This window comes from Strigops habroptila, chromosome 5, assembly GCF_004027225.2.
Source record: "Strigops habroptila isolate Jane chromosome 5, bStrHab1.2.pri, whole genome shotgun sequence".
Taxonomy (NCBI): domain Eukaryota; kingdom Metazoa; phylum Chordata; class Aves; order Psittaciformes; family Psittacidae; genus Strigops; species Strigops habroptila.
The window spans coordinates 28246858-28267411 of record NC_044281.2 but is presented as its reverse complement, the minus strand read 5'-3'; the positions used below and the strand labels follow the sequence as shown (position 1 = coordinate 28267411).

General features: G+C 40.2%; 1 protein-coding gene across 16 annotated transcripts in view; it reads right to left on the bottom strand.

The window, feature by feature from the left end:
- ZMIZ1 (zinc finger MIZ-type containing 1) overlaps positions 1-20554 on the bottom strand; it is a 349016-nt gene that overhangs the window by 71574 nt on the left and 256888 nt on the right. For 3 of the 16 annotated variants that reach the window (XM_030487169.1, XM_030487171.1, XM_030487174.1), the window contains exon 1: positions 20196-20356. The exons of 10 other annotated variants lie outside the window; for them this stretch is intronic. The gene's annotated coding sequence lies outside the window, so the exon portion shown is untranslated. Of the gene's footprint in view, positions 1-19606; positions 19870-20195; positions 20357-20554 lie in introns of those variants that run through there. 3 more of the 16 variants (XM_030487173.1, XM_030487170.1, XM_030487172.1) reach the window with 3 other exon arrangements.

Genomic DNA, 20554 nt, shown 5'->3' with positions numbered 1-20554 from the left:
AGAAATACACCTAAAATTGAGCCCCAATGTTATCACCTGCCTGTGTAAGACTAATTAAAAAATGCTCTGACAACCACTTTAAATCGAAAAAAAACCCAGTGGTGAAATTATCTTTGTAGCTGCTGAAATAACTTTGGTACTACAATACTGCTTGATACTTGCATGAAACCTTGATAAAGATTCCTGCGTGATTATCTATTTTGGTCTGTCCTTGGTCAGGTCAGCCTCTTCCTGACTATACTTCATTTGAAACAAACAAAAAACCAAAAAAACCCATCCCCCCCAAAACACCGGCCTTCTCTGGATACAATTTCCTAAGTAATGAAACTCAGGTACTGTAGGATGGGCATCTTGTACAGACATTATTTCAAAATCCCCTTTCCTCTTCTCCTCATAGGTGTTATGAACCATTATGGTGCATTCTATAATTCCAATCTATGTCCTTGGAGGAATTTTTGTGGTGGTGGCAATGATAGGATAAGTTCTGGTTGTGCCTACAAGCTGTAACATTTGGTAACATTCCCGCACTAACCCTCACCAGCACGCAAAAAGCAATGATTGATTTTATTTTTACAAGTGAAAGTTTAGGAATTCATGATAGTGACAGCAGTGGTGTCCTTTGACATGACAACCTCTACTGAACTGGATAAATGCTCAAAAAGACAACTAAACAAACCAACCTCCTCCTCACAGGCTTCTCCTGCCTCATGCGATCACTAATCCACCTGCCTCGTTCACAGAGACCAACAATGCTGAAGACCTTGAAGGTCCCCACACCCACTGAAACCCAGTCTCCTTACTTGTGCACCAACAACGGTTTCCAGCTGCTACAGCACATCAAGCTAAAAGCCATACAGCCCATCCACCGCCAACAGGAACAAGGTCAACATCTCATTTGAAAGTGGGTATCAAACAGCTGTCCTAAGTGAATGGGCACCTGAATGTGAAGCCTTTGTACTGTGAAGTCTACTAGTAATCTTCTCGCAGTACTTGACAAGTGACACAGAGAGGTGGGATCATATCAAACGTCCAAGCAGGGATCCTCAACTTACAGCTGTTAAAACAAGAACGCAATTTCACAAGCACTTTTAACAGCAGTGCTATCTTGCAAACCTTTCAGTACTCTGGTCTTAGTTTTTTGTGACACATCTTTTAATTTTTACAGCTCAGGAAACTGGACTTTGCAATGCAGATGTCTTGAGAAATGATTGACAGAGCTTGCAAAACCATACTGATATTGATAAACACACACTTGTTTTAATAGCTATTAGAACGCCCAGTAGTTAAAAACAGATTACATCAGAAATGTTCTATAAAGGCCAGTAAGTTTTGTCATCTTATTAGATATTACTGCACATGCTTTTTTAAAGTTAAAAATAATGAATTCTCACAAAACCTGCAACAAAGCTGTTCTATTCCCACGTGAAAGTCAGGTAGGCAAAACCACAAAGGTATGAATACATACCTGGAATAAATAGTAGGATGACATAAAATTGAAGCCAAGCAAGCCAGTATCAGATTGACAACCAGATCTCCACTTGCTCCAGAAGATAAATGTAACATATTTCAAACTGACCTTTCAAATTAGGTCACAGAGGGCCACATGCTCAATGCAGCTGACCACGTCTATGACATTAATGATCTTAATTCAGGATGAAACTGTATGATTCTATAGCCTTATTTACAAGGTAAAGAATAAAAGTCTGAAATCTGAATTTGATTCAGCTTTTGACTTTCTGTGCAAGCATGCAGCAGTTCTCAGGAGGAAGATAAGCTGGAGAATGAAATTTCTGCTAAAACAGGGAAGCTCTCTGCTTGAGAGGCTCAATGGAGCCTCACTGCCCAGAAGATGATCTGCAATCATCTTGCTACAGACAAGACTAAATGGACTCTGGATGTTTGACTCAAGCCTTCAGATCACTTTCAGGCTGTCTATCATTATATTTTTAAAATAACAAAAATACATAGAACAAGCACAGAAAGTGTGCTTTGGAGAAAAGCCAGTTGTAGCAAAAGTTGCTTTGTCTGCGACTCCAAAAATACAGCCTCATTCACTCACAAGAGAAACTATTCATGGACAGAAAGAACACTGCATAATTTGTAGGTCTTTGCAGGGTTCCCCCCCGCCCCAAGACTCCCTTTTCCTAGAAACAGCATGAGCCAGACAGAGCTTTTTGCCCCCCTACCAGTCTTGAATATTTTAGGTCTTGTATGAGTGAATCATAAAGAGCTGTGGCACAAAGTTCACTTTAACTAACTGCCAAACAGGAAAGCACTCATTACTCGTTTAAAAGCATCCTTTGTGCAAATGACTACAGTAGAGCATGATGAATTAAAAAACCCCTCCCATACCCGCAACATGACCAGAGCCCATCTATCCCAGAATGGTGAAAACAGCAGGCAGACAATACTTTCTCCTTTATCTGCATTCTCAAACTGACCTTGTTGATCTGCTAGATCGTGAGGCCGTGTACCATATTTATAAAAACAGAGCGCAGGGGCAGACAGCTGACTTGCACTAGAATGTCAGCAAAACCCCTGCTCTTACTCTGCCTGCAAGGCTTTTATTGCTGACATGAAATCTGAGTCTTAGGAACAAGACATTAGAAAAGTTTGTCCAAAGAGAGGGGCAGCAATTAACATTTGGTAATATGGACAGTTGCAGCACCAGACAAGAGCTCCAAGAGTTCAATTTACCATGTGCCTTACAATTACAGAGGATATAATTTACTTACACTCTGCACTGGCAACAGGGCAAGCAAAAGTAACAAGCATGTCCTTCATAGTGCACAGAGTTTAGCTGACCATTTAATCCTACTGCTTTCTTTAAACAGTGAAACATCTACAGTGTGCTGAGCCCCAGTTTAAAGGGTTTCAGATCAGCTAACATTAATTTAATACCCAGAAACCTGGGTACCTGAACATACAACAGAGGTAAACCAGAAGGTGTCAATGAAAACATGCCTGAAGTGAAGCTTGTTCATGTAACTCAATTGCCCTTTTGAGGAGCCTTTGACAAAGCCCCTGGCAATAGACTGTCAAGGAACTCAGTAGTCATGGGATCTGCGGCAAACAGCATTGTCACCCACTTGGAACTCCTTAAAAGAGAGACAAACAAGAACCAACAGTTCTCAGTATGACAAACAACTAACATACGAGGGGGATCAAAATAATGCCAAAAATTAAAGGTGTTTGATGTATTCACCCAGTCTCTGGAAAAAGAGTTTGAAAGTAAGATGACAGAATTTGCAGATGGCACATTGCTGAATGAGTAAACAGTAAAAAAACATATTATTGATAAAAAGAGGAATATAGAAACATCAAGCTTCATGGAAAAGATGCACTTGACAGAGAAGGTTTCAAAATCATGTTACTAGTATTCAGAAACGAATACATGGTTTTTACCATGGCTAGTTTTCTCCTTCACACAGTTCAAACAGTCGAGTTCCTCGAAATCCCTATTACAAAGTATTTATGAAGCCAAGAACAGAGTGGAACTCAAAATAAAATTAAGCATTTATATGTACACATGCTCACTGACATTAGAAACGATAAATGACATAAATGGACATTAAACATTAGCTCTTGTTCTTAGAAGTACAGCAAGTTTCATACATTTGTCACATGTGATGTCTAAGATCAAAAGTGGAAGAAAAAAAAGAAAAAAAAAGGAAAAAAAGTCGTTTTCTGAAATGTAGGATACTAACTTCAAAAAAGACCCAGCAATTATTCTTGCCTAATGAGTCTATTCAGTGTTTTCCTCCACAATGAAAGCAACACATTTAAACTTCTTGTATTAGTTAAAAAGACAACAGGCTTAGCTCAAAAAATGACAAGCTGAAAGATGAGGATTAGCAAACTGAAGGCCAGAAAATCAGAACTGAATCATTCCAGCCTGCTGCCTATACAAAGCACTGAAGGAGTGCATTTTAAATCAATCTGTTCATCCCAGGCAATATGTATATTGGGACAATTATTTGTTTTCCTTTCTCCAATGTTTAGTCACCATAAAAACCATCTACATGAAAACAGCTTGTGCTTTACAGTTCTGATGAAGCTCATAAAAAATTAATAGAATGCGAAGAAGGAAACACGACGATGCAGAGAGATTATACATTCAAAAGACAAGAGGTATGTGCGGGTCTCATTGATAACATGCTTACTTCGTTTTCACATCTGAGGCAGCATTTTAAACCTAAAGGTTGAATTATAAAACGTATATCAGGAGTTGTTAGCTAACATGTCAAGACTAAAACACACATGAATTGAAGAGAGAAAATTTATTAAATAGTTTCTCTTTCATTTACAGGAAATGGGAGAATCAAGAACAGGAAAATGAACTCCTCTAGTAAAGCCTTGAGCATGCTCAGGAGAATTGCAAACCTACAACTACTGCAGGAATGGGATTTTATCTGATAGGTAGGATTCCAACTAGTTTTCTAGGGCCAAGGATGCTGACACCATCCTCTTCATCACGAAGCAACCCTTTGGTTTCTGGGCAGAGTAGAAGCACAGACCTTTGTGTTAGGCTTTCAGTCCCCCTCTACATCCCCAGTTCCACATGCATATGCTTCCTACGGTGGGCATGAGGAGGACTTGACTGGGCCACTTAATCTGGCCTGCACCTCATCCAGGTGGATATACCATGGTGCAGAGCTTATCCCGGTGCTTCACCCTGGAAAGCCAAGCAAGTTATTAAGGAGACAATCCCACAGTAAATTCACTCAAGAGTTTTCTCAGCTCATCTGGGATTTTCCTACCTTCTCTCAGCAAACTTACACAGTATTGCTCTTTCAAAATTGTGTTGAATCGGGCCAGTGGAACTATTTTTCTGTCTTCCTAGCAACACATGGTAAGGTGTATACTAAATTGCCTTCTAACGTCTTATTCACAATATGGTATTACCTCCTAATACCTTAAGAAGAAGTGTAAATACACAAGCAGCAGCAACAGATCAGGTTAAAACCAGCCATGAAGAATGTAGTCTAGAACGGCGTTTGTATCATAAAACCTTACCTTATGTTATCAATGTGGGGATCAAGCTCTGATAAGCAACTATAAAAGGGCCTTTTAAAGGTTCCTTATTTGTCCTCCTTAACCTTAAGATTACCTGTTCTAAAACACATTATGAGAATAGGAAACTAATGTGAACTAATGCTCATTAACACCAAGGGTTGGGGAAGAGAAAGACATCAAGTGCAGGTAGCAAATAATGAGAATCTCATTCATGTTTTAGAGCTCTATTTTTTCATAACTAGATGTTGTAAAAGTAGCAGACAAGGAAAAGAACGAAAAAGATCAGGTTCATTGTAGTAGGCACTGTTTTCAAAGATGCTCTTCACTAAACAAACAACATAACACACCCCCCCCAACTTCAGAATTGAGGATAAAATAGAAATCAAAGAATAGATCAAAATCCAAGTTTCTCCAAGAGGGGAAACTGAACCTCCCCAACTGCATACACGAAGGGGGCTGTCCTACCCCTTCCAATCTTCTGACACACTCCTGGTATCATTTTGAATAAAATCTGTGTAACTCAACAATGTATCGTGTGACTGCTCTTGGATTTCTTGCTATAAAGTAGCTGTCTGTACAATTACATTTCCAGCTGCAGTTTCAGTGCAATTTAATGCTAATTCCTTCATGTTTATATTTGATGCTTTCAATACTATTGTTTTCTAAGGCATTTCAAAAAAAGTATTTACCTCAATGAGTCTGTACTGGTGAAATGAAATTAAACAAAACAAAAACAGTTGCATGAGCCTCTCTGGTGCAGAGACTGACTAGACTGTCTACAATGCTAATCTGCAACACTCCTGAAGCATATTAGTAAGCAATATAACAAGCCACTAAACTCAGAAAGGACGGAAATACAAACACTAATGAGTCATAAGCAGACAAATAGAAACTAAAATTATAAGTTGATTAAAGATACCTTTCCATTGACAGGGACAGTGAAAGGAACTGTACAGCACGTACTAATTCAGTTCTATCATAAACGGGTTAAGACTACTGGTGTCAAGATTAATCATTTGAGTTTTGTTCCAAATCATTCCTCTGCTTACACCATTTTGCTATTCCCATCTGTCCTAACTATTATATACCTGTTTATTTAAAGAAAAAGAACATATGGCACCAGAGATACTGAGATAGCAAATGCAGACTAATGGGTACAGCTGTCATGCAGTAAAGTCAGGCAGGTACATTTGCTCATCTGCCTATGCACACAGACCTACCACTACATTGGCCAGCCCTTTCCCCAAGCAAACAAGAAATCTTGGAAACCTGTTCTCAAATTCGACACAATCAAAATTCTGATACCACTTCAATTCTTCAAGGAAGCTGAACTTAAACGCTCTTGCTAAGTGTAAGTTTGTAAAGCAAAAACCACATCTGAACTCCAATATTGCTATTAGACACTTGATTTTCCCCAAACACCTTTTTTAACTCTCACCTGACTGACATCAGATACAGGCATGCTGCCTACCAGGATTTTTGTATTGCCATTTTGTTATTCCTGTGTTCATGGACTTGAGCTAACCTGCTTATGTTCTGGGTGTTAGAACTGTTTATTCAGTCTTTATATTCTGGAATTGGATTACTAAGAGCACCTTTAGTTATGCAGCCCAAAGAGACCACACAACCTCTTCCCTGCTGACAGACCCAATCTTTCTGCAGAGAGAAAAGACATTACTGAGAGAGTGCACACATGCTTTGGTTACTCACACACAGCAGGTCCCAGTCCTGAGTACTGGGTACATTTCACCTAATCTGAGCTTTTTGTAGGACTGCAGCTGTAAGGTTTTGCCTGAACTTACATCCTCCTACTTTTTCTGCTTCAATGAATATAGAAACTTTTGTCATTAACAGAGACTAAAGAATTCAGTTTATCATAAGCAGCTGAATTCTGTAATTATTAAAACTGAACCACATTGCTGATTTGTTTTTACTCTGAATTTTTATTTCAAGTAACCAATATGCAGATGAAAACACGATTCATTTTCAAATAGAAAACCTACCTATAGCAAAATAACCAGAGTAACCTGCATTGTGGCTCCCTGCCTGCATGCGAAGTGTGTAGGAATAGGTCGGAACTGATAAATGTTGTTTCAGAGTTCAGCACAGGCTTCCCCAGGCAGGGAAAGAACACTGCTCTGCAAACTGGCTCCAGACAAGGAGCAATTCTAGTCCCACCCTGGGTTTCAGGTTGGTCAATCACTGGATTAACACTTCATGGGTTCGATTCACTTAACTGTAACATCAACAGACCGTGACTGCTGGATTAACAGGACATTTAAAGAGGCCAAACATGATATTCCAGACAGGCAATTATCAAATACTAGGAATAATTATTAAACTTAAATTGCCAGTATATGGAGACAGGTTGCCCCATGTTACTGTCATTTGATCCAAATACTGGTTTCTTTGTCAAAACCTAAAAGATAAGTAAAAAAAAAAAAAAAAACAAAAAAAACCAATCACATTTCTACAGAGGCAAACCAACACTAGAAAAAGAATACCAGCAGCAGTATTTATCTTTGAACAGATCTTCCAAATACAGTTAAAGACCATTTGGCTGGAAAAATGGACCACATCAATTTTGGTGTAAAAGGCATAACCACGTTTTAATTCATTTACAAAAAGCTCACAGATGTGGTTTAGACAGGAGTTGCTCAAGTTGCAGAAATGCCTTGCTCTGGCAAGTCCCAATTTCTTTCCAAAGGGCAGGTCGCTGCATGGAAGAGCGAAAAAAAGGAGTAATCTAGCAGCCTTGGAAATGTATGAAACACAGTTTTCACTCAGAGCTAGAGCTGAATATTTTTATACCAAAACCAGGCTAAACTGCTTCTTCAGGAAATTATCAAAGGAAACACAGCTGAGGTTGCTGAAAGAGCAAGAGGGGTTGGGATACATTTTGGTCAACAGTTCTGGGCAACTGCGAATTCAGTGATGAATATGGAAAATGTGGCTGTTAATGAAGTCAAGCCCACTTAAACTGAGTTCATAATTTCTTTGATAGTTTTTTGAATCTGGAACTCAAAATGAAAGTCAGGGTGGGATCAAGCCCTTCTGGACTGAAACCTCCAAATTACGTACAGATCTGCATTAGACTGGTCCTAAAAACACTTCTCAGGGAGTAAAGCTTTACTTCTGCATTCCCATAATGCCAGGAAGACTCTCATGAACAAGCATATAACATTTTGGTGTAGTTCAACTGCCTACCAATCTTCAAAAGCCAGCCTTTCCCCTCCACCCCTCCCCCCCCACCCCCCCGAATTCGTAGACTAGGCAGGTTTACAGTTACTCATGGATGATCCATGACACAAAGAAAAAAGATGCTATGGGGAAGAGGGCTGTTTCAGAGGGAGACACTGAAGAACATCCAGGAGGGAGTCTTTGGAAACAAATTTGCTAGAACATGCACTTCAGCTAACCTCATAAACTACCAATACATCTTCATACTAACTACACTGACTAATTAAAGGCACAATCTGAGTTTGACTACGCAGTATGGGATAACAAAAGAGTGTCACCTATAAAACAGTGCTTAGTGAAAAGGCTGGAAAGCTCATACACACATTAAGAGATGTAGCTACTTCCAGGAGTATGTTTCTTGCCTCTTCCACTCCTTGTGACCATTTTCACAGATATTCTGCCAGCACAACCACCCTCAAAAAGTTTGATGTATGTGCCTGTTGCAAATACAGTTTGTATCAGCAAAGAAAAGTGACCTTACTAGTTTATAGCTTATACTAATTCCTTGAGTGAAAGTAGCTGCATCAGCAAAAGGCCATTTTTGTTGTAGAACTATACCTACCTTGGCACTTTTGCCTGTATTGAGAGTTGTAAATAAGCATAGTCCTTAACGACATTTCCACGCTCACACAAGTTTTATGTGTAGATCTCACCTTCAGGTGATCTCACTCTTACTCCACAAAATTCCTTATTATGGTAGCTTAATGCCTTTCTTCCAGGTTTCAGATAAATCACTGAAAGCAAGCAACAAACTATCTCCCAAAAGGTGCATGCTTTTCGTGTCATGTAAAACTGAAGTTCAGCGGAGAGTAGGTAGATTTTCAGAGTTCGGATTACAAAAAGGGAGGCATATGCAGCTCTATGGCAAAACGTGAAGGGCTTGTAAAAGGTAGGCAGAAGTTATTGGTCTGATGGCTAACATTTAGTAGTCAAAGTTTAACTTAAAATGTTAGTAATTCCATAATTACTACAGAATTGTTGGTTTGGTAACCTTTCCTTCCCCTCCCTTGTTTTCAACTTTTCCCTGTTTACTTAGAGTATTGACAAACCAGAACACAGGTCTATTCTATTTTCTGCACAGGTAGAGCTATGTTCCATCTTTTGAGAGAAATTAGCACCATTGAAGGAAATCTGATTATGATTTATTTTGCCACTTGATTCAATACTGGTATGTGTAGATATTATCACTTATGCAGTATGTAACACAATCTTCAATCTCTAGTGTAATTAGGAAGAAAAAGGGGAGTTAAGGACAGGCCAGAAATATCTTAATCATCAATGAAATCTGCAGCAGAAGCTTCTGGAGAGAGCCACTTAGATTTTTTTTTTTTCCCCTAGGGTCCTTGATTCATGCAAAACTGATCTCAAAACAGATTAGGCAAACAATGAAAATACATATGGGAAAACTCAACTGTAGACTCCAGTTTCAGATGGTGACAACTGGTAAAAATGTTTTTGAAATGCCTGAGTCTGTTAACAATCTAAAGTCCTCCGAAGATTATGAAAAATTTGCCAAATACTACGAGTGAAGCTGTACAACAGCTTGAAAGGGCATAAATTAGAAGGGCGGGTTATAGTGATTCCACTGATAGAAACCCAAGAACCCAAGAGCCACAACTACCCTTCAGTTTAAGGTAACAAGCACTATCTAAAGTGAGATTTTTGAAAAATTATCAGCTGTTTGACAGGCTTTGTGGAGCTCCACAAATACAGAGACATTTCAGTCTAAAGACAATGAATAATAAATACTACTTTCACACTAAGACATTAACATTCATACTGCAGTCAGGCAGACATTTTTACAGTCAGGGTACTGCTCAAATGCAGGCACAGAAGCAAGAAGTGAGGCAATGTTAGGGGAAAGTGCCATTATCTACTAAACACAGAGTTGAAAGTAGGCAGAACTGAGCTGCAGAGGAAATACTCAGGCTGCTACTTAGGACCCCACTAAAACAAGAAATGTTTAACTCACATACAGTATTATTTTATGATCAGGCTCTGCCTCATTCAAATAAGTCCCCTCATTTCAACCTGATGTGGGTCACCCTGACACCTTTTGCAATTTATACATGGCTGGAAAACCAAACACATATTTCAGGTGAAGTATCTGTCACCCAGTTTTTGGATAACTGGCAAACTCTGAGTGTTCATATGGGTTAGGTACATATGCTCTGACTACAGGAGAGATACTTACAACTGAGAAGTAGGAAGCTTGAAGTAAACATACTAGTAACAGAAACTGTCATGACTGAGAATCAGCACTGAGGATTCAATAACTTAAACACTGACATCCCATTTTCCAGTGATCTGCATCAGCTTTGCTTGACTTGACACTAAGAAGAACACAGCAGAGAATCAGGACTGATGAATCTCGCCACTCTGGAATATTGCTTGCCTGACTGCATAAACTGCTTTTTTCTTGCTGATTAATAAAAACCCATTAAAAAGTAGGTATCTGAGGTCTTTGTGCTAAATAAACAACAGTGAGTACTGAAAGGAGACATTCATTGCTCTCCATTTTTCCCAAGGAGTTATCATGTCTTTGTAATGAAATTAGAAACAGCCATAGTTCAGGTACTTCCTCTTAAGACAGCTATACAACCTTTAAACGTCCATTTTCCCAGAAAGAATCCCAAACTTTCACCAAACAGAAGCATTTGCTTGGAAGTGGTCCTCTCCTCTCCCTCCACTAAGCAACTAATTCTTAATCTACTTTGAACCTTTTCAAAATGCTGCAGCCAATTTTATTCAAAAACAAAACTGTTGATGACATGTCTGTCACTCGTATCCCAAGACAAGCACAGAAAACAGTGTAATGTCTGTCTTGCTACCACAAGCTCATCATTCTTGCATCTGCTAGCAACAGCTGATGAGATCATTCACTAGACTGTTATGAAGGAAAAATATTAGCCGTCAATATACTCAAGCTCTTGGATCAGAAGGGACAGCCCATCTCCTGACACTCTCCAGAGCTGCATGATGACTAATTTCATTCCTCTATCTCCATTTCTTCCTGCTTAAGAAGTGCAGTGGGGGCCCTGGAAGATTCTTAAGATTTGTATGCCAAAAAAAAGAGAAATACACCCATCACTGTAGGATGGTCAGGATTTTGGAGCATTCCAGGTCAAGATTTATCATTGACTGCAGTTGCTTTAAAAACTGAAAGAGGAGTTACTTTTCTTGGAGGATGGGTATTTCTCTATTTGTCCTCGTTGCTCAGAGGCCAATTTATTCCATCATCTATTCCAATTAATGTCACCTCAGGCAATCCAAATTTTTTTTTTTAATAATTAATTTTATTTATGGGACTAATGCCTACACACAGTTAAGTAGCAGGGACCACATTTCCTTTTACCTTGCTTAATTGTGCTGTATGAGAACCATGGAGATGTAAAAGAAATCTCTGTAATAGAAGGTGTTTTTCTCGCAAATGAAACGGCTGCAGTGCATTTCCCTCTATCACTTATGTATAAGGTCTCAGACAAGACATATTTTCAAAACAGCAGCATTTTACTAGCTTTATTCTCTTTCCTCACCTTGCATCACCCTGCTGGTGGTAAGAAACTGAGTCAGCATGGCACTACTTCAACAGCCAAAATCAGATCACTCTTTAACTAAAAAAAGCAGTATTAACAACTTGCAATAATTTGAAGCAAACAGCTCAGATGCAACAACCTCGCAAAGACAGGAAACTACTCTGAAGTGGGACTCAGGAAACAGGCTCAGATAAGGGGACTTGTCAAACTCAGCTACAGCCCGTGTGAGACATGGTCAAATTACCCCCTCTACCGCACATTTCAATTTCTATTGGATGTGGCACATGTAATATCTCTCAGGTCAGAAACATTACAGAATCTCTCACTGTGTTAGTAACCACCAGGCACTGTGACCATCAAGGTGCTACAAAACTACTTTCAGCATTTCCACAATTGAAAACTAACTAGTGAAAGGTAAACCAGCTCACATCTCTAGCACTATCCTCTGATCAGGATAAGGCACAGAGGTGGTAAATATGACTAACTGTACAGTGTTACTGTCCTTCCCACACTCACTCTGCAGAGGACATTTGTTTCCAGAGGTGTCAGTTCAGCACCTTCTGTGAGCATTACGCTGAATCCAACCCCCTCAAAGCAAGCCTGACGCTCCCTCCTGACTTGTGTCAGCCCTCAGTGCACACTGACTGACTAATGCACATACTGAAGTGTCCTTACTCCTTTACTTAAAGGAACAAGTTCCCGCTGAAGTATCTGCAGAGCTTAATCTGCAAGTGCAAGAGAGAAAAAAGCCAAAAAAAGACATCTGGGACAGAACTGAGGAGACTCCTTATAAATATGCCAAGGAAACTTCTTTTTTTCCCCTCCCCCTCATTTAAATAGGAAGTAAAACAAAGCAGAACAGAAAAAAAAACCAAAACCAAGGAAAAACACTTCAACCAGGTCACATGTGTGTTGAAGTGGAGGTAAGAAACCACTTAAAGCTCTTACAGGATTATAAGCCCCTTTGACAGTTCTGATAATTTTAAAGGCCTAATTCTATTACAGTATCTGGCAGCCTGCAAGGGCACATTTTACTAACCATAGGCCACCAGGTCATGATAGATGTTGACAGAAAACATTAAAGGTTAAGTAGATGTAAGACCATAAAACATTTCAAGCTGTATAGTGCCAACAATGTTAACTAGCAACCATGGCACTATGTAAAAGGGAAAAAAATAGCTGGGTTTTTCCACCACCTGCAGGCCCAGGGACCCCTACTGGAATCAGGTGGCCAGAATGGCCAGCACCAGGCATGCTCACATGACATGAAAATCCTCTTCGCTACATCAAAGCCCAAATTTCATGTGCTACATAAAGTTCATAAAGTGCAATATTGGATGAATTAAGGTTAAGAAAACAGACCTATACAATAGATTTCACTAGTCCTCTTCAGCTGGAGAACACCAGTGGTGGTGCCTCAGAGGAGCAGGAACACAGGAGGCATCCTGGCAGCTAAAGTCAGGCAACCTGCCACTGCCTCTGTGCAACAGTATAGCGTTCTGACTTTGAAAAGTAGCACTCAGATCCTCACTGTGATGAGCATCTAAGCGAACAGTAAAACAATTTAGCAAGACACAATAATTTTGCCTTAAATCCCCCGCAAAACTTATTCAAGAACAGCAGTGTAATCACTGCAGGTGGCAAGGCACACTTCAACTTGCCTGAGAGTATTTATGCAACACATTTATGCAGTTGCAACTCCGACATGTAATTTTGATTGCTCATTCCTTACAGGTGTCTAGATACAATGACAATGGCCATAATCACAGAGTTAAGCTTATTCCAGTCATTAAATATAAAACCTAGTATTTCACATCCCAAACTATTTAACAGAAAGGAAGGTATCACACAGATCATTGCCTGTGTGTATGGAAAAGGCTTGAAAGCTGCTCTCTTCTACAAGGCACTATGAGCATATTCAAAAATAAATCTTCAGGTTTTTATTTTCTTTTTTAAAACAAACAAACAAATCCCAAACAAACAAAAACCAAAACCAATAACAAAAAATCTGAGCTCGTCTGAGTGACATCTATCTGGGTAATAAATTGCCAACACCACAGACAATTAAATTAAAAGCTGTTCAATATGTAAGGAGGAGGGAGTTGACTACTGACCAAGTCTGACATACAAATAGCTTGTTAATTTGTCAGCAAGCCAAAATAAATGGAATGGGCTGGCTACAGGTGCAGGTAAATGCCTCTGAAAGAGACATCAATAAATCATTTAGGCCTCTATAACATTTTAGATTACAGTCATTTAACAAGAAGGACATTTTTTGCCTTTGCAACATGATTCGTGAGTGCTTCAAGTGAGCCATTTTAAGTCAACACTTGAGACAGGACATTAAAACATCCTTTTCCAGATCTCTTATAACCTACTCTTAGCAGAAATTATAAAATGTATCTTCTGTTCTGCTTATTGCAAAATATATAATCCAAGATTATGGGGTATTACATACTAATGATCAACTAAATCTCCAAGTCCAAAACTCTCTCTATGAGAGAATAAATCCTCCTCTGATATTTTGTGTAGATGTAGAGACAAAGAAACAGCTTGCTGAATGTCAGGCAAGCCAGAAAACCAACATCCTAGTCTTACTAAATGTAAAAGTGTCGATATGGAAGGGTGAAAAGTGGGTCATAATGTATTAAATGCGTTCCTTCCAAGTAAAATCACTTGGTCCTCATAATTCTCTGTCTCAAATACTTCTTCAAAGAGCCAGTCACTGGCTCTCTCCTCTTTCTGCTCAAACACCATCTGCTGGGCCATTTTTCTATGAAAACGATACAAGGAGCCACAAATAATAACAGGCAGAAGCTTAACTGCATGTTCAAAAGAAGGTCACCCTCATATTAAAACCAGAAACACAAATACACAAGGACCATCTATGCTTCTATTTTTCAAAGAGCTTAAAAGTATATTCGCAAGGCATGAAGTCATTTAGTAAAAAGATTAAAATCTCTGGTTTCTAATGGACAAAGACCATATAAAAGCTTACATGGATGTTTCGGATTTAAAGCCAATTCCAATGCAACTTTTGTCTAATGAAGCGTATTTCTTGACAGCCAAAAATTACTTTAGATAGTCACTTTAAGGACTTTCAGGTAAATCGGTCGATTAAGGAATTACAGTATTTCCACCCTGAGGAATAGTTGGAAAACATATATAGCCATTTGGAAAGCTGACTGGAACAGTGCTTGTCTATGTGCAAGAAGACAACATCGCTTAGAAGTTTCTTCCAGATTAACCCCTCAATTGCCCTCTTGCTAGAAAAACAGTAGGAACGTATATGGATGAAAAGGTACGTAGAACATGAAGGACCAGTGCGTACTTCCGAAAATATGCCATTTTATTACATATATGATAGGGGAGTTTTTACGTATTTACAACCAAACACGGCAGACAGGCACACTGCCAAACATGCGTTATAAATCCGAGCTAAGAGCCAAATCTGGACGGAACCCCAACTACTAACAAGAACATTTAGTTAAAGGATTAGAAGTTGATTAACAAATGTTAAAGATTATTCATCAAGCTGGTGAGAGCTGCATTTCAGTTATAACAAACAACATGAATTAGGAGCTTAGCTGGGTGCTTGAACATTCTATTGGTACTAATAAAGACAACTGAGAACAAAATTGAGTTTTTTTTCTCCTGGAACAGGTAAAACTGCCATTGGTCGCACTGGATTACTGTCAACAGAATGAGCCCAACAAGCTCAGGGTCAGGATTAGTAACACACTCCAGGGAATGCAAGACATTTGAGAATGATCCAGGTCAAGAACTGAAGAAATGCATAATATTTATGATAGACAGGCTGAGCAGCAGCCTCCCACACTGCTGAAGTAATTACTGCCCCAGTGTCACTCATTTTATAACTATACCTTGTGTTGATTTTAAGGAAAAAAGTTATTCAGGCAGCTTCCAATTAAAACCAAGGAAAATAACCTGTGTTCTTTCTGGGCGTCTCTTGCCTCCTTACTGAGTCCTCACTGAAAGAGCCTATATACGTGCCAGACTGGCTGGCTGCTTTCTCATTGATGATGAATGGATACGCACTCTTCACCATGCCTTAAAAGCCATCACTGCTTCGCTTTATTGCGCATTGGTGTACCTCTGATAATTATTGAAACATCCATTTAATTTGAAAGCTAGCTTATCCTTTTACATTCTGGTTTAAAAGGTTTTGTTCAGTAACTTCAAATCGTTTCGATATTGAAGAAGTTGATTTTTAGTTAATGCTTGAACAACTGTTTTGTATACCTAAACAACCCTTTGCTAAAGCATTTCAGAAGCAAGTACACCCGGTGGAGTTTTTGTCCCTATCCTGCCATTAGCAGAGTCAAGAGATATTAACACAATATATTTTTTCCAGCATGTTAGCTTTCAGCTATTTTTATAAGGATCTGTTTGTTTCGGTCACTCCAAAGGAACGATCAGTAACTCCACACTCCAGTGAAACAGATGCCACATCTAATGTTTTTTCACAGAACCTTCTGGTTTCTTCTGCAAAGGCAGTAGAAGGAAAACCACCACAGCAAACTATGAAATTTAGAGGACAAGCAGTGGGGTCGTTTCTTACAGCAGTATTTTTAAAATCCGCAGGATATGCCTATGCTGCACCGTATGCCGTACCCTGCAAGGTATCGGAGGCAGTAACCCGTCCACTTGGCCTGCACAGCTATCCACCAGCTACCCAGCTAGGCTTCTGACACTCAGATCACTCAACTCTAGCTGGGATAGCTCTGAACTACAATGCAATAACAGCTGAGCAGCACTGGGAGGAAGCCACTTGTCCCCACTTTTTTTTTCCCCCCTTGAGCAAAGCCTTGCTGCCCAGCTGCTCACAAGCAGTCTCAAGGCTGTCTGCTAACTGCAGCTTATTCCGTTTGTTCCATCCAAGACAAAACAGAAGCTCCACTCGCCAGAGCAGCCTCAGAGGAAGGTATTTCCTGCGGGCAGTCTCTGTGCTCAAACTAAAAGGAACAAAACCAGAGAGCATCTTCACTGAGATCTCTGGAACATCATTTTAGCAATGTTCCACATGGTAAGGTTTTGTGTTTATTTGTTTTCCCCTGGTCAGCTCCTTCCCTGATTAGCTCTTTTGCTGTTTAATATAATGTTCAGTCTTTTCCCTTGTTGTGAAATAAGAAAAGGAATCACAATTGCAAAATCCCATAGAGTGCCAGTTTCCTGTCGGCTGTACTCTAGTAAGATTTTTCATTGCTGTTGATCCGTAATGTCCCTTTTGCTGGTGTCCTGGTCAGGAGAAAGCAGCCTTGTGTTGTCACAGCCCCAGTGACAACTGAGGAGAACATGGAACTTCTGTGTCCTCAGCTTACCTTGTGACGCACAAAACCACTATTCTCTTGTCTTAGTTACACATCTTTTAATTTGGGGAGTTTTGGGAGGTTGGATTCAGAGACTCTCAATCTAATTGCTACACTAATTTCTTATGGCAACAGAAGGCCTGTCTTGCCAGACCATTCTCTCTAAATTATCTCACTGTAATTAATGAAATACCTGTTAACAACAAATTGTTTCTTATTTGAGCCCAAAGTATCCTCTATTATTCTCTGTTAGTATGCACACTACTTTGCCTTGTAACCAACAGCTGTCCTCTGTGCAGTACATCAGGACAAGCTTTCTTGGGTGTTCCTGGAGCATCCAGCATAAGGGTTCCAGGCCTAACTGCTGCTTTTGGCACTAGAAATACAAATCAGAGTGCATGTGTTTCACTGAAGCAACACTTCTGCCAGGACCACTGAGACACTGACACGCACAGACTTGACATTTGTGCCCATTCTACTACAGTCAACACAAGATTAAAAGCTTAAGACTTAAGTTTAAAATCTCTCTTATGATCAGTATTTTCAATTGCTACCATGAAACCATACCTTGCATATTCGGATGACTTCTTTACAAGTGAAATTTCACTGCATTTGCAGACATATTTCCCCACAGATTTTCTGATGGCTCCTCCAGAAGGGGGTAAAAGTGGGGTGGGTGGGAATCAAATTAAAATTACGCAATTTTTTTTAAAATCAAAATTTTAGTCGTAAATTCAAAACTGAGCCTTTGATAACACTCTTCTGCTGGCTTAAACTCAAACTGAGGCGTTACTGAGTTCTTCTGAAGTAAATTTACATAAAACCAAACTTTTGTTCACAAGTTCTACTGCACTTCAGCTGCCATCTTGATTTAAGTGCTAAGCAAAAAGAAGAACAAAATCCTGCTAAGCAGATCGGTGACAGCACAGAGGAAACATACTTTTGCTTGACTAAGAAAAGCTTCTACTTTTATGCATGATTAGCTGCTGATAATTACTTTATCAATGTAACTGTAATAAAGTTCTAACTTCAGGACAAAATAAAGGAAATATTAGGTAACTTAGAACAGTTTTAGCTGGATCTTAATTTTATGTACTTCCATTTCCAGGTAGTGTTTCAGCCACGCTGATTGTTTTTCTTAGGTCATCCCAGCCTAATGACCTGGTTACCTTAACCTGATTGAGACATGACTTCTGGAACGAAATAATGTCTCCACAATAACTTTTCTCTCCAGAACATACAGGTTTGCAGAACCAACATCATCTTCTGCAATTTTATGAAACAAGCTATGTTGTTGTCATAAATGGGCATTAAAACTGGCCAGCTCACCCATGAGGGCTGCCTATTGAGAGCATTTACTTCATCAAAAGTTGACAGATGCTACAGGATTTTTAGCCGGATCTTACAATGGGCTCACCTGCACTCAGGGGAAGTAGTTTGTACGACTGAGGTCAATACTTGTTTTGATAGTGACTTCAGTGGACACAGGATCACTGACCCTACTTTAGGCAAAGTCTATTCCATCTTATGCAGTGATTTTACTGATCCGAGAGCTGTTGTCTACAACAGCAAGTCTCTTCCCCCAGCAAACCATGCTGTCAATGCCCGAGTTGCAAACACTGAAGCTGTGCAGATTCCTTGCCTTTCATTTTTGCTGTACATTAATGTATTCCATTTTATTCAGTTTTATGTTATTATCTGCTTTAATCCAAGTAACTAAACCAAAACATAAACCCACATGCCAAATTCCAGTCTGGCATCACTACTTTGAAACTTTCTGAAAACTCCATAAATCATATGCAAATTAAGTATTTTTTTTAGTTTTTACACAGGCAAACAGATAAGCAAGACACTTGTTACTACTCAGCACACGGGGCAAACGTGTCAAGTGGAATACCTGACACTGCCATTGATACTACTACTTCTTTGGGATCATCTTTGAGACTGCTTGCCATAGATGTGAGTTCTGCATGGCAGGGTCTTCATAAAGGCAGCAGAAATGAAATGGTGGCAGCAGTATTGCCATTGCTGTTCACAGAACAGCCCCTCGCGTTTTGACAGTGCCAGGCAGGCTCAAGTTGGAGAAAATGCCACTGATAATTTCTGTTGCCTTTTGGTTTTATGGTTGCAGATACAATAAGCAAGATTCTTATAAAATGTAAACGGTTCACCCCCTAGAACAGCAACATGGTAAAGTCCAGCTAAATGAGCAAGCCGTGAATCTCCTTCTCGCAGCCCCGAATCTCTCCCCGCATCTGCGTGCGAACCCGTCCCAGTTTCCCTGCCTGCTGCCTGCCATCCCTGTGACAACATGCAGCACTGCCTTACCCACAATGCACCCTCGCTGGCACACACACCCGCCCGGCGCACACACACTCACACACTCGCTCTCCCCAGTCAGCCCGAGGCGGCAACGCGCACACTCACACTCGCGTCCCCGCTTACACACGCACGGCCCCCCTCCCGCCGAAGAAACCAACTTACCCCCAAGTTACATCTCATTCAAAAGCCTAGTCCTCCTCTGCTCCCGCCTCGGCTCCCCTGCCTCCCTTCTGCTGCAGAGAAAGGCCACAGATGTCTGCGAACACTTCTAGGCAGAGCCCAGTCAGTGCAGAACAAAGGCAGCCGGGGTTGCCTTCATCTCGGCACAAGGCAGCCAGTAGCTATTTTCAAGCTTGTTCGCTCTCCCCCCTCTGAGGGCACCCTGCTCTGTTTCTCCCTCTCTCTCTCCTCTTTGCCTGTCCAGCTACTGCACAACACACATCAATTATTCATTGCTTGTCTCCCGGTTTCCAGGCAAAACCAATCACAGATGGAGTCTTGCTAATGGGCTCATGCCGTACTTGCCAACAGGCTATTTGTGCTCAAGCTACAACCCTCTAGAGACAATAAAGAGAATCAGGTTAAGCTTTAAAACTTCACACGTACGCGAACAGACCTAAACCGGCAATATACATGTAAGCATCCCTATGACATTGCTTAGGAGTACGTCTTCAGCACACAGCATGGCAGAAGGTTGCTTTAAATCTTCTGAAAGGGTTTTAAGAAAATCAAACACTCAGAAAAATCTCACCTCAGCTGCATGTTACTGATATTGATGGTTTTCTTTTCTGCCTCTAGTGATCCATCTCTTGCTTTCCCATTACACCTCTCCCTCCTTCTCCCATATTCATGCACGTACACACACACACGCACACGCAGCCACTTTGCCAGAAGGAAGAGAGAGAAAGAGAGGAGGAAAAAAAAAAAAAAAATACACCCAGGCAGCTCACATTTCAAACTTGCAAGGAGGGGTGGTGCTTAAAACGCGAGGACAAAGCCTCTGTCTCTGGCACCCAGCCAAAATACTAAAATAAATCCCCTCGATCAATTAATTGGCAGCAACACTTGTTCGAGTCCGCATAACAAACCGCTGAGGGCACCGGGGCTCAA